The sequence below is a fragment of the Pleurodeles waltl genome, chromosome 3_1 (assembly GCF_031143425.1).
Source record: "Pleurodeles waltl isolate 20211129_DDA chromosome 3_1, aPleWal1.hap1.20221129, whole genome shotgun sequence".
NCBI lineage: Eukaryota > Metazoa > Chordata > Amphibia > Caudata > Salamandridae > Pleurodeles > Pleurodeles waltl.
The window spans coordinates 1,081,166,133-1,081,179,936 of NC_090440.1; positions in this window are offsets into that span (position 1 = coordinate 1,081,166,133).

The following is a 13,804-nucleotide window of genomic DNA, read 5'->3' on the forward strand; positions in this document are numbered from 1 at the left end:
ATCAAGGACAGCCAGGAAGCTTTGGACAGCTGTCCATGGGTTTAGTCAGTCCACCACAGGCAAGGAGGATGTCCAACTAGGATAGACACAACCGTTGGACTATCCCATCCACATTTATGGTCCTAATTGCAGACAATTTTCAACATCATTTGATACCACCAATACCTATCCTACAACAAGCACATAGATGCAATCACCAATCTGGGCATGAGCTGCATGCACACCTATAACATTGTACTCAAGTGCCACAGAAACGTAGCACAACATGTGGAGCTAGATGCTGCTAGGAAGTTAAACATACAGTCTAACATGTTCATTAGTGAACAGGGAGGCTCAAGTCTGTGGCTAATACTTTGGCATCCCTACTCTGTTTGATTCAGGGTATGACTTGCTGACTAAATCATGAAAATGTCCCTCTCCAAATTTTTCATTACAAGAAATGTAACAACAAATATCACCCTATTCACATGATCATGCCTACAGGGCTGTACTACAATCCCAAAATATGCCTCTATGCCACTGATTGTCCAACTCAAATATGGAGAAATAAGTCAAACTCCAGTCAAGTCACATATCAGATCATGTGCCAGCACATCATACCTTGATATGTGTCCAACACACAGGAGTCAATCACACAACAGCTGCAAACACAACACAGAACTGAAATATCAATACTTACTGGATATGTCTGGGTCCGCAAATCAAGCCAATTCTCCAATTGTGTAAGGGGCAGGCCCACCTGTAAAGCATGGAAGGGTGAAATGTGCTCAGTGTCTGTGCACTGTACAACACTTTAAAGTAAAATTACTGTGTGTGACATTATATCAGAAAGTACAACCACTCAGCCATGATGATACTCCAACATACATACCACTGCAAACATGTATAGACCCTGTCACTCCAGTGAGTGATAAGCACACATATGCACACATGCAGTGGCCCTAATTATCATATGGTGACAAACATGATTCCTCAATTGGTTGCAGACTCATTTATAGAGTGTACTCCATTTCATCATTTGTTGTTATGAGAGACATGCAAAGCCACATTCCTGGTGCACTGCAATACCAATCACTCAGGTATTGTGGCTTGTGCATCAAGGAACAATCAGTTACTGTGTGATGCTCTTGTGGTTTGAGTTAAGCTCATGATTTATTATGCTTTCCATGGTCCCTTACATGTGGGCCTGTGTTGTGTGTAGGTTACATATGCTACATTTACAGAGTACCCTGAGCCACATATGCCCCCTATGACACGCAGGGATCCTGTGCGTTACTTGATGACAATCTGACGCTAAACATGGATTGGCCATATATCAAAATTAATACAACAAAGAAATATATGCTGACAGTGTATATTTTGGTCATCCATGACAGAATGCATGGGCACAGGTGTAGTCATTGCACCTGAAATGTGTCGCTCATTGCCCTGTGTACCCAAATTGGGTATTGGAATTCACAGTTAGCCAGATTCATCATCTTACATTAGCCAAGTTGGGAGATCCGCGGGTATACAGCAAACTGACACTGTCCCATTATTGAAACATGGTTTAGCAAATGTCCTACTGTGTCAATCGTTATCATATAGGTTTGAATTTGTATGTACCTTGGGAATGGCAGCAGTCACGGGAATACTGGTCTTCTGATCTTAGCATACGCCCATGTCTGTGATAGCCTTCATACTGGGAAGTTAGCTATTGTACTTATGCTGCGCTAGATCAGCAGGGGTGTACCAAACGTAAACTAGTAAAGTATTTGGGGACTTTATATGTATGATGGAATTGGTCAGGGGTCCCTTGCACAACATCATTCAAGTAATACATTGTGACCATGCATTCCCCAACTTCAGGTATCCCACGATGACCCAATAACTTATGAGAAGTGCATGGCTATAAAGTAACACAGATGGCAAATGCATCAGCTCTTTTCCAGCTATTGTGCCCAAGACCAATTTAAAACACATAGAAACAATGAACAGAGGGCCAGGGATATTTGTTATTCCTCAATTTGTATCATTTGCTTCATGTTTTACACTACAGCTATGGAAAGTGGCACCAAACATTTAGATATGAACCTGTATGCATTACTTTGGCATCCATTCCTAACTCAATTGCGGCACAAACCAAGTCAAACTATCAGCCTAAGATATTACTTGAGGTTAGGAAGAACTTTGTACGTATGGCCCGGAATACAGTTTAGACATGTATTCAAGATAATTGGGCACCACATTAATTCCTTTCCTTAACTTGTGAAATGCATCTCTTTCCTGGTACACTCACAGACCATGGATAAAACATATGTTGGAGCCGCATTACCATCATCTATTGACTTGAAAGCAGCCCTAATTTACAAGATCAAGTTGTGTTTTGTAAGTTTGTGCAGCTGTTGCTTCAACAAATGACGGTAGTGTGTAGCAATTATTGTTTAACTCAGGGCCACTGTATGTTTAACTTGCACTCCACATGTCCAAAAGCATTGCCTGCAGCATGTCAACAAATCTGCTACTGTCACTACAGAGCATTTAAATGTACACATTACTCTGAATTGTACTCACCTACAGGGCCACCAATCACAACACCCAGGTGGTCCAGCAGTTCTTGCTCTCTGGCAACAAGGTCAGCCCAGCGGTGCTTCAGTTGGTGGTCGTTGTGCGGTGTGTTGAAAATTCTACGCAGTTGGTACAGCACCTTGGACCACCTGAGCCTCCTCGCCTCCGTGTGATACCCCTGTATCATCTGGCCACCTGATTCAATCATCAGGGGGAGGAAGTGGCTCACCAGCCAAATGAATGAACCCAGCTCCTCCTCACCAATTCTCCCCAAATGTGGCCTACCCAACATGACAGAAATAATAGTACTAGTAAAGGGTACAGGGGAAAATAAAGGGAAAGGAGGAAGGAAAATGAAAGTAAAGTAACCCACAAACAGCCCAACTATCCCCAAACTAACAAAACCCACTACACACTCCTAACAGTACAAAGACAAAATTAGACACCAAATATGACAAATACACACAATGAACAACTGAGACAATTACAAATAAAACAGATGACAAATAGGATGGCACATAGGAGACAAAAGCACAAATTGGACAGACAAAACTCTCAGCGTAGCCACACAGTCTAGAAAAATCACAGACTGGAAAGTGAACGTGGAAGTACACCCACTGTACCATTTCTGTAAATAGGATATCCTATTACATCACTTCCTGCCTCAAATGAGGTGCGTTTTTATTATGATGCGTCAAAATTTTATGACGCTCACAGTAAATGCTTAAAAATTACCTTGCATTCATAGTTTCAAATATTTTGCATTGATAACCAATTTTATGGGGTACAGTGTAGGAATTACCGATCGGGGCCAATGGATGTATAATGGCTGTGAGCGTCATTTTTCAACGCACATGTGTCTTTTTTGACACGTTTGCGTCAAAATGTATGTCTTTTACTGTGTTTGTGTCATTTCTCTCATTTTTAAATGACATGAAAGCTGTAATTGGACAGAGATAGGCTGTTTGCACCTATGGCAGACCATTATACTCCGGACCATGATACTCATGTTGTTGTACCGCATGAGCACTCTTCACTGACGCAATAGATACCCAAACTTTTTTAATACAAATTAGCAATACCCAGTTTGAGCAAGTTGTGCGTCAATAGAGGATAGCAAGGCTATGCAACTTAATATATTAACTCATTGCCTGTGTGTTAATGTCTGTGAATTGGCTATTTCAATTTTTGTTGGGCCTCTGTGTGAACGCCACAAGACGTGCTTTCATTAATGTGCTTGTATGCATGTGTTGTAAATGTGGATAACCATCAGAAACTATTCAGTGTAGATATGTGTCAGGATATGTGTTTGTCATACACATAGCATCTAATGCTGTGTGAACTGCATTGACTTTTGGGACAATACATCTCCCATGACAAACTATGCACAGGATAGATAGAGGATGGTTGATAATGGCAATGAGTAAGCCATCACATGTACAGGAATGTTGGATAACACGTCCTGGTCACTTGTTTGTATACTAGCCATGAGTCAGTCATTTGAAAATGCTATGTAGGTACAGTGTTTGTGACACAGAGTCGGAAAACAATCCAAAAATGTAATGTCACTCCACAGTTTGAGTCATATATATGACCTATGTTTCTCGTGTGACAGTGGTGGACCAGCAGACCAAGCTGCATGTGTTCACAGATTTTCAGTGGTTAATTGCATAAAGGTGTCCAGTTCAAGTGTATGGCCATGTGTACCCTGTGTCATTATTGTCCTCCATGTTGTCACTGTTACATGCATGTCTACTCATGAATCTATGGATCCATTCCCTGCATTAACAGAGTATCCTTCAAAGCAGAATTGACCGAAAGCCAAAGGGGAATTGACAACACACATAGGGATAGTCCAGCTATGGCACTGCAGAAGTTTTATGAGGCTGACAACAGGGTAACCTTGGTGTGCTCACAAACGTAATGGATCAGTAAATAGAACCCAACAGCTTTCATCACAACATTTGTACACAGGGTGGTACTGAAAATTCCCTTTGCCTCTGTGCTGATTAATCTCACAGCTAGTCACCATGCAACCACCATCATTGGATTGCAGCCAATGTGAATCTGTGTGTGGACCGTGAGGGCACAAACATGTTTTGTCCTTTCATGCACATTAGCAAACCTTGTTTGTTGTGCTGGAGGCACCACACCCAATCCATGCATATAACCATAGTACACTGTCAATGTTTGTCACTCATGCATACATGAAACACAGGCAAGGGATAGGGCCGGTATTAGGCTATTTAAATACATGTCCCAGACCTTGATAACATATGTAAACTGATTAAACTATACAATATATTTGTGGATTCATCATAGACATACCAGACTCAATACCCCAGGAGGAAAGTGAGGGCATGGAAAGCAACTATGAGAGAAATGTAGCCACAGGGAACCTCTATGGTAACACAAAGACAGGAAACAATCAGGCTAACAGGATGCACGCTCTGTCAGGAACTAACATGAACAAGGCAAATGCACAGTGAGCAGACTCAGACTGGGAAAAGCCTGAACAACACTGTGGAAAATGATAACTGGATTTGTGCTGTCGGCTGCAACGTTACACAATAACCCAAGGGCTGTGTTACACAAGTGGTTTATACGGCAAAGCACAACAAGGATATACATAAAATGGCAGCTTCTAAGCAGTTCCAGGCAGCAGCAATTGCACTGCAGGTTCAAATGTCTGGTCTACATGGAAGTGCTCACAGGTGTGTGCAGCTTTAGTCTCTCACAAGTCCTGTAGGTGTGAATCCAGTTCAAAGGACTAATAGTATCTTTCACATGGGAAGCAATGGACTTGTGATTACAGGTCCTACAGACTGCCAGACAGTGCATTTTCGGACCTGCAGTCCATGCAGTCAGATGAACTGTGACTATGGCATGCATTACTAAAGAGGGAACCACACTGGAGTCAGAATGTGAGTCTGGGTGTGTGTAGATGAAGGATTATCAGGGTACAAATAGTCCTGTTACAGGGCCATCTAGAGAAGGGTGGGGAGAGACTGAATAAATGCATGTGACAGAACTTTTAACCTGGGATGGCATGCACAGGGCATGTTTTGTGAGCAATGCTTGTCATATTTGGGGCACTCATGCTATCCATTTGCAGCTTACATAGACTTCTTCTCACACATGCTCCTTGCAGAGATAGCTGATCTTACACTTACTGCTGTCAAGGGTGTGGTCATACATTCCTGTTACCAATGCAATTGCAAATCCACTGCCTCATGTATGAAGCAGGTTTTTTACTTGTGATTGATGGTGCCATATGCTGCGATGAACTATGTTGCCAACATGGATGGTGTGCCATAGCTGTGCTACTCTGATATTGCCTTTCAAATGTGAAATGAACACGATATATGCCATTTACACTGTGTGTGTGTGAGAAAACAGGGCTGATTGCAGAGGCCCCATAACTTTTTGCCCCCATTTTCCACTTTTTGCTGGTGTTTTCCTGACTTTAAAGGTGCCCTGGGTACTGCTAACCAGTCCCAGGGCCTGTGCTCTGTGTAAAATGGATATGCAAATTAGGCTAATTATAATTGGCTAAGTTAACCTACCTATAAGTCCCTAGTATATGGTAGGGCATGTAGGTTTAGGGACCACAGCATAGGTGGTGCACACCTAGGTGCATTGCTGAGGTGCCCAGTGTCATTTTAAAAGCAAGCCTGCCTTGCTGGCTGCTTTTAAATTAAAGTTGTATGCAAATTCGACTTTGGAATTAAAGGTACTTTCAAAGTCTTAAACTACCTTATTTTTACATATAAGTCACCCCTAAGGTGTGCCCTATGTGCCCCTAGGCCTGGGTGCCATGTAACTATAAGCAGGGACTTTATAAAAATAGATTTATAAGCCCTGGTGAGGTAAAAACAGCCAAATTCGTTTTTCCCTCATTGAAGTAAATGGCCTTCATAGGCTAGAATGGGCAGACTTTATTTTAAATTTTAAAGTCTCCTTAAATGTTACATACCAAGAATTTGGTATCAAATTGATTGTTGTAATAAATCCCACAACTTCCAGTTGTTGGATTTAATATAACTTGTCCAGGTAAAAAGTTTAGACTTTACCTAAAAAGTTGCCAATTTCAGCTCTGCATTGTTTTTGCTACTGTGCTGTGATTGGCCAGCCTGCAGCAGCTTCTGCCAGGCTGCCTTGATGAGGTGTGAAATGGCCAGGCTTCACACAAAGGAATGTGCTTGGGGGAGAGAATCTCCCCTCAGCAGATGGTGAGGCAGGAAGGAGGAGGGCTGCCAAACTGGTCTTCAAAGGCAGAGAAGGACATTTGCAGCACCCAGCAACACCCCCACATCCTGCAACCCCAGACAATTAGGTGCCCCCTTGATTAGATTAGGAGAGGGCAGGAGAGGGGTGTGTTTATGATTTTTAGCCACACCAGTGGGTGGGCTCAGCCAGATGTAACCTCCAAAAATCAGATTCATCCATGTTGGATTTTTAGAGACTGTTGCCTCCTGGGATGGATTTTTGCCACACTTCCCAGGAAGTGGTCATCACAGGGGGACGACCCTGTCCCTGATTGGAGAACCAGGGCCCCCCTGCTTTTCACCCAGGAGCAAGGATAAAACTGGCAGACCTGCACCCACGCCTCAGATCCCCTCCAGAATTCAACAAGAAAGGAACTAAAGAAGAAGAAGGACTGCCCTGCTGGACCCCTGGCCTGCACCTGGAACCTGCACTCAGAAGGACTGCACCAGCTGCACACTTGGGCTTCACCACAAGAAGGACTTTGCCTGGCTTCAACTGGTTCAAGGAGGGACTCCCTGTTTGCTACAGGTGAAAAATTGCTAAACCAGAGTCCCCTGCACCAACTCCTGAAGAAAGCGACCAGCTGACCACTGTCCAGTGGCCAAAAAGGAGTTTGCGCCATGTGCATTCTGGGTGTTGAAGTCCGCACCCCCCAAGGACCATCACAGAACTTCTGGACCCTTGGGGTGAGCTGTGGACCCCAAAAGAACCTTAAAAGAACATCTGGGTGAAGCCCCAGAAGTTTGGAAAAGATTTGAGAATTTTTGGAAAAAAGCTCCAGAGAGGGACCGACCCGCCGCGGAAATTGTAGCCGGCTTGCCTCAACCGCGACCCGGCCTGACTTCGTGGTTCGTCCCGGTAAAGAAAAACATCCAAAAAAGAGACTAAGTCCGAACGTAAAAAGTTGACCGGGACCTCCCAGCCATCGTATCCGAGAAGGGCTCCATGGACGTCGGATCAAGATCCAGGTTTACCCCGGTCGAAGGATTTTCATCTCGAAAAAACGACTAAGTCCGAAGATAAAAGTCTCCACCGAGGAAACCCACATCGCGTATCCGGACAAGGGCTCCAGGAGGTCGGATTCAACTGGCAGGTTCGTCCCGGTGAAGAAAAACTTCAAAATAAAGACTAAGTCAGAAGGTAACTTTTTAACCGAGGCCTCCCGCGACCTGTAGCCGAGCAGGGCTCCATCGCGGTCGGCCTGAAAGTTTGACTTTACCCCGGTCGAGGTGCAACCAGATGACCCGATTGGCGCTTTTTGTTTCTAAGCGCTAGAAAAGTAATCATTCTTTAACAATTCATATCTCCGGTTCCCCTGAACCGATTTTAATCGTTTTTGTGTCATTTTAAAGATAAAAATATAAACTATTTTTATAAATTGGTTTTGGATTTTTAAACTGTTTCCTGTGTTTTATTTAATTACTGTTTTGTGATATTTGAATGCTTTACACTTTGTCTCCTAAGTTAAGCCTTGACGCTCATTGCCAAGCTACCAAGGGTTGAGCTGGGATTAATTTACTGAGACCTAACTGTACCTAGGTGGAGGTTAGTGGCTTGTTGCTAGGTGTAGGTACCTACCTGCCCTACCAATAACCCATTTTCCAACAGTGTGAAGTTGGGTGTACATTCATACTCAACAAACGTGATATGGCTTTTTCAGTATACTAATCTGTATTACTGCACTGCTCCATGAGGCTAAACTCTGATTGTGATTCATAGGGATCATGTGATGCATAAATAATTACCCAGACCATGATTTAGTGATTAGATTAGGTGCTTAATGACATATGATAACAGAGTGGTGATGGTGACTATAGTTAAAAGAAGTTTTGTACAATGTGTTGTCTCCAATGCAATTCTGCTGCAGTGTTTGGATGGTCCCCCTCATGTTGATGGACCGCATCCCCCTCTTCCTCCTCTTCAGGTTTTTGTGGGTCTGGTTCATAGAGGGGGATGTTCCTCCTTACACATATATTGTGCAGGATGGCACAGGTCAGAATGATCTTGCAGACCATTTCTGGTGAATATAAGAGGCTGCCTCCAGTGAAGTCGAGGCACCTGAATCTTGACTTTAGGATGCCAAAGGTCCTCTCTACTATGTTGCGTGTCCTTCCGATGTGCCTCATTATAGGCCCAATCTGCTGCAGTGCTCGGGATTGCAAATGGGGTCATGATCCATTGCCGGATCCCATACCCCTTATCAGCTGAAAGAGAAAATGAGTGAAAATCTTTGATGGAGTTGCACCATGATTATCACTTTGCATGGCAGTTCTTGTCTTGTGTTGTCTGTGACTCATCTGTGTTTGTGTTATTGTGCGGAATCCTAGGCTTCTAGGATGTACCATCAGCATTGGGTTGTTTCATTATCTGAACTGGTGTTTGGCTGATTGACCAGATGTCAGCAGTATTTTTGTACACTTGCAGTACATTGTGTACTCCCATGCATTATGTCATGTGAAAGAGGTGTCCATGTGTCTTAACTGGGGGTGACATGATACTTCCATACACAGAATCAATTCCACAGTGGTGGTGACACGGTTGCATCTATACGGCCTGAACATCCCATCCAATTCAGCATATGCAATAGAATTGTTAAACATCAGTGAGGCCCTTTGATTTGGCTAGGTGACAATGTACAACACATCTCCATAAGTTGGCAGCACTGAAGTGTTGACAATTGACAATGCACAAATGTCCCATGTGTGACAAGTTCTATGCAAACCTGGTACCCTCACCAGGTTGGCTCATGTTCAAATGTGTACCTACACTACTGAACCTGGTCCATGTAATGTGGCTAACTTGGTTGTGGGGGTGAAGGTTTAATTGTCAGAAGGCCCAAATGCCTGTACATCTGTTGTGTATATGTGTAATTGTCTCAATCCGTATGTTTAGCAATGTGCACTTTGCAGTATTGTCACATCATTATGTGTTCTTAGCACAGTACACTTGCTTATTGGTAGTGGGCAATGTCAGCCCAGGAGTGATGTGAGATGTTGGTACAGCCTCAATGATTCCATGTCCCATTCATCATCATGCTATATGTCTCATGGTGTTTGACCTTCAGCGAATCACATTTCACACCCCTTACACAGTACTTATTGGCTGCAAGGGTGTGTGATTGAGTGTTATTGATGTGATGTTGGAAGATTAATCTTCCAAGTTGTACTGGCAGTTAAGGCCATGTCATTGTCACTGTGTGGTTTTAAATTATTCCCTTGTGTCTCTGGAGTGGCATCTGTTGTTGTTTGCATCTGTCATTTGTTCCTAGGTGTGTATCCCATTAGGTCAGGATATCAAACATGACTAGCAGCGTCACAACCTCAGTGTCTTCCTGGCCACGTGTCAATGTAGTGGTGTATGTGTCCTACAGGGTTGCTGTGCTGTGCGTATATAAGTAAGTTTCTCTACTTACCAAAAAGTAGGCCATTTCCATATCGTCCATCCTGTAAGCATTGATTGATGGTGCAGTGGCGGAAGATGAATGAATCAAGTACACTCCCAGGATACTTTGCCATGATGTTGGTGATCAAACACCGGTGATCCGCAATGGACTGCACATTGATGTAGTGTGTGTGCTTCCTGTTGCGGTATAGATGCTCAATTGCAGCAGGTTGCACAATCCGTACATGTGTGCAGTCTATGGCACCAAGCATGTGTGGGAAGCCGTTGATTTGGTAGAAGCCCTGTTTGGTCTCCTGCTGCTTCTGCTGTGTGTTGGGAAAGCTGATGTGGCGGGTGTGAGGGAGATGATGGCATCCAGTACCTTGAGTAGGAAGGCAGAGAATGAGGGCTGTGAGATCCGGCAACCAGGGTACCAGTGGTTTGAAAAGAGCCACTTGCCAACATGTGGAGGACAGCTAGCAGCTTGGTCTCTGGTGGAATGATGTGGGGTGTCTGCAAGCTGGGTGCCAACTGTGCCTCAATGTGGTGCATCAGCTGCTGTATGGCTTGCCAGTTTAGTCTGTACCTCTGGATGATGTCATGTTCCCTGAGGCACAGAAGGGTTGTCCTGGTCCAGAATATCCTCTCCTGCCTTCTGCGTTGCCTTTGGGGTCCCTGTTGGTGTAGTGGAAGCTGCTGCTGTTGGTCCTGTGCTCTGCGTCTTCGTGCATGCTGGATGAACATCACCTCCATATCTTCTTTTTGGAGCTCTGATGTTGTTTCTGTGTGTGTGTTTTCCTTAAGTAGTGGTGTGTTTGCCCCATTTTAATGCCTGCCCTGACCCAGGAGTTATTTTTTTACGCAAATCCAGCTGTGCGTCATTTTCCAACTCCGCCTCCCAACGGGGCGGGATTTTTGTGCTGTAGGATAAATATGGCGCACAGGTGTTTAAGTAATTTTTTGGACGGGAACGCCTACCTTGCATGTCATTAATGCAAGGTAGTTTCACGCATCCAGAAAATGACGCACACAGCGGAATTTTGGCATTCGTGGGCTTGGTGTCGAAGTATAAATATGGTGTCGGGTTTGTGCGGAATTGTGCAAATTCGGCGCAGACAGAGTAGAAATATGCCCCTCAGTGTTACCAAAAATAAAGGTAGTTTATTTGGGTGACACACGGCCAAAAATATCTTAGAGGCAATATTCATTCTGGAGGTAAGTATTTTACACAATATATACACTAGACACCAAAATAAGGTAAGTAATTAGACATAGGATAGTGCAAACAATAGGAAATGCTATAGAATGCAATGGGAGAAAATAGGTCTAGGGGCAACACAAACCATATACTAAGACAGTGGAATACAAATCACAAATTCCCCCCTAGGTAAGTGTAGTGTGTGCAGAATCGCTGGGAGAGTAAGAATGCAGTAAAAGTAAGCAAATTACACCACTACAGAGCCCAGAAAAGTGCTGCAAGTTTCCTTAGGGCACACTACACCTCGTGATTGGGATTTTGCAGCGGCCAACCAAGTCTGCAAAGAACAACTGCTGGAATCCTGGACCTGAAGACCTGCAAAGGAAGAGGACTAAGTCCAGAAGTCAAAAGAAGTTCCAGGAAGGACAGGAGCCCCTGCCAACCCAGAAGAGTGTGCAAAAGAAGAGTCCACGGTTAGTCGAAGACTGCAGAAGTGCACCCTAGGAAGATGCCAGCAGGTTCCAGCATGATGCAAAGGATGTCCCAAGACGTGAAGATCGTTGCAGATGTTGCTTCGTGTTGGAAGTTACCAACAAGCCTTGGCTACAATAAAAGTGTATTTTGCATCAAAATTGTGCTGGATGGACCCAGGAGGAGGAAGAGGGGACTCAGTACTTCAGAGTGCTATCAGGATGCCAGCCATCACCCCTGGAGGTCCCAGGACATGGGGACAGGAGGTGCAAAATGCAGTTGAGGCAGCACAACAAAGGAAGGTCCCACGCCGCCGGAAAATAACTCAGCGAGTTGAGCATGGCAGGATGAAGTGCTGGGGACCTGGGCCAGGCTGTGCATGAAGGAATTTTGCAAAGAGTTCACAGAGGCCTCAGAAGGTGAAGAAGATGCAATAAACAGGTGTACCGTGGCTCTTTGGGAAGGCAAGGTCTTACCCTCTGTGTCCTTAGGAGCACGCTCATCGCTGTGAGAGGAGTCCAAGGGCACCGGTCGTCGTCTTGGAAGGTGCCTGCTTGGAGCAGGGGAGTGACGTAGTTAGTCCACTGGATATTTCTTCCGTCCTTCAATCAAACAATCAATTAAACACATTTTTTAAGTGCACTACTCACCCGGTAGGGTCTCAAGGTGCTGGGGGGTACTGCTCGAAAAGCCATGTTTAAGGTGGTTTCTGAAGGTTAGGAGGTCCTGGGTCTTGTGTAGGTTGGTGGGAAGGGAGTTCCAGGTTTTGGCAGTGAGGTGGGAGAAGGATCTGCCACCGGAGGTGGTGCGTCAGATGCGGGGAGCTATAGCGAGGGCAAGGTCGGTGGAGTGGAGCTGTCGAGTTGGTTTGTGGAAGTTGATTCGTTCGTTGAGGTAGGCTGGTCCGGTGTCGTAGAGGGCTTTGTGAGCATGGACAAGGATTTTGAAAATTATCCTTTTGTTGATGGGCAGCCAGTGTAGGGATCTGAGGTGGGCGGAGATATGTTTGTGGCAATGGAGGTTGAGGATGAGATGTGCAGCTGCGTTCTGGATGCGCTGGAGTTTTCTCTGAAGCTTGGCTGTGGTCCCTGTGTAGAGGGCATTGCCGTAGTCCAGTCTGCTGCTTATGAGGGCGAGGATGACCATTCTTCTAGTTTCTGAAGGAATCCATTTGAAAGTCTTGAGTAGCATGAGAAGGGTGTTGAAGCAGGAGGATGATATGGTGTTGATTTGCTGAGTCATGGAGAGAGATGAGTTCAGTATGATGCTGAGATTGCGTGCGTGGGTGGTGGGTGTTGGGGGTGGTCCAAGGGTGGTGGGTCACCAAGAGTCATTCCATGCTGTCTTGTTGGGACCGAAGATGATGATCTCGTTTTTTTCTGAGTTCAGTTTGAGGTGGCTTGCTGTCATCCAGCTAACGATGCGAGGAGTCCGGCGTGTAGGTTATTCTTGGCAGTAGATGGGTTCGTTGTGAGGGAGATGATGAGCTGGGTGTTGTCAGCATATGAAATGATGGTGAGGCCGTAGGGGTGGATGATGTTGGCGAGAACAGCCATGTAGATATTGAAAAGGGTGGGGCTGAGGGAGGATCCTTGGGGGACCCCACAGGTGGTCTTGGTGGCTGTAGACCAGAAAGGAGGGAGGTGAACTCTTTGGGTTCTTTCGGATAGGAAGGAGGTGAGCCAGTCCAGGGCTTTGTGGTGAATTCCAGCGTCGAAGAGGCGTGTGCGGAGGGTTTGGTGGCATACGGTGTCAAAAGCTGCAGAGAGGTCTAGGAGGATGAGGGCGACGGTTTTACCCTTGTCCAATCTGGTCCTGATGTCATCTGTACAGGCGATGAGGGCGGTCTCGGTGCTGTGGTTTTTGCGGAATCCAGACTGGGAGACGTTGAGTATGTTGTTGTCTTCTAGGAAGCGAGATAGTTGTATGTTTACTATC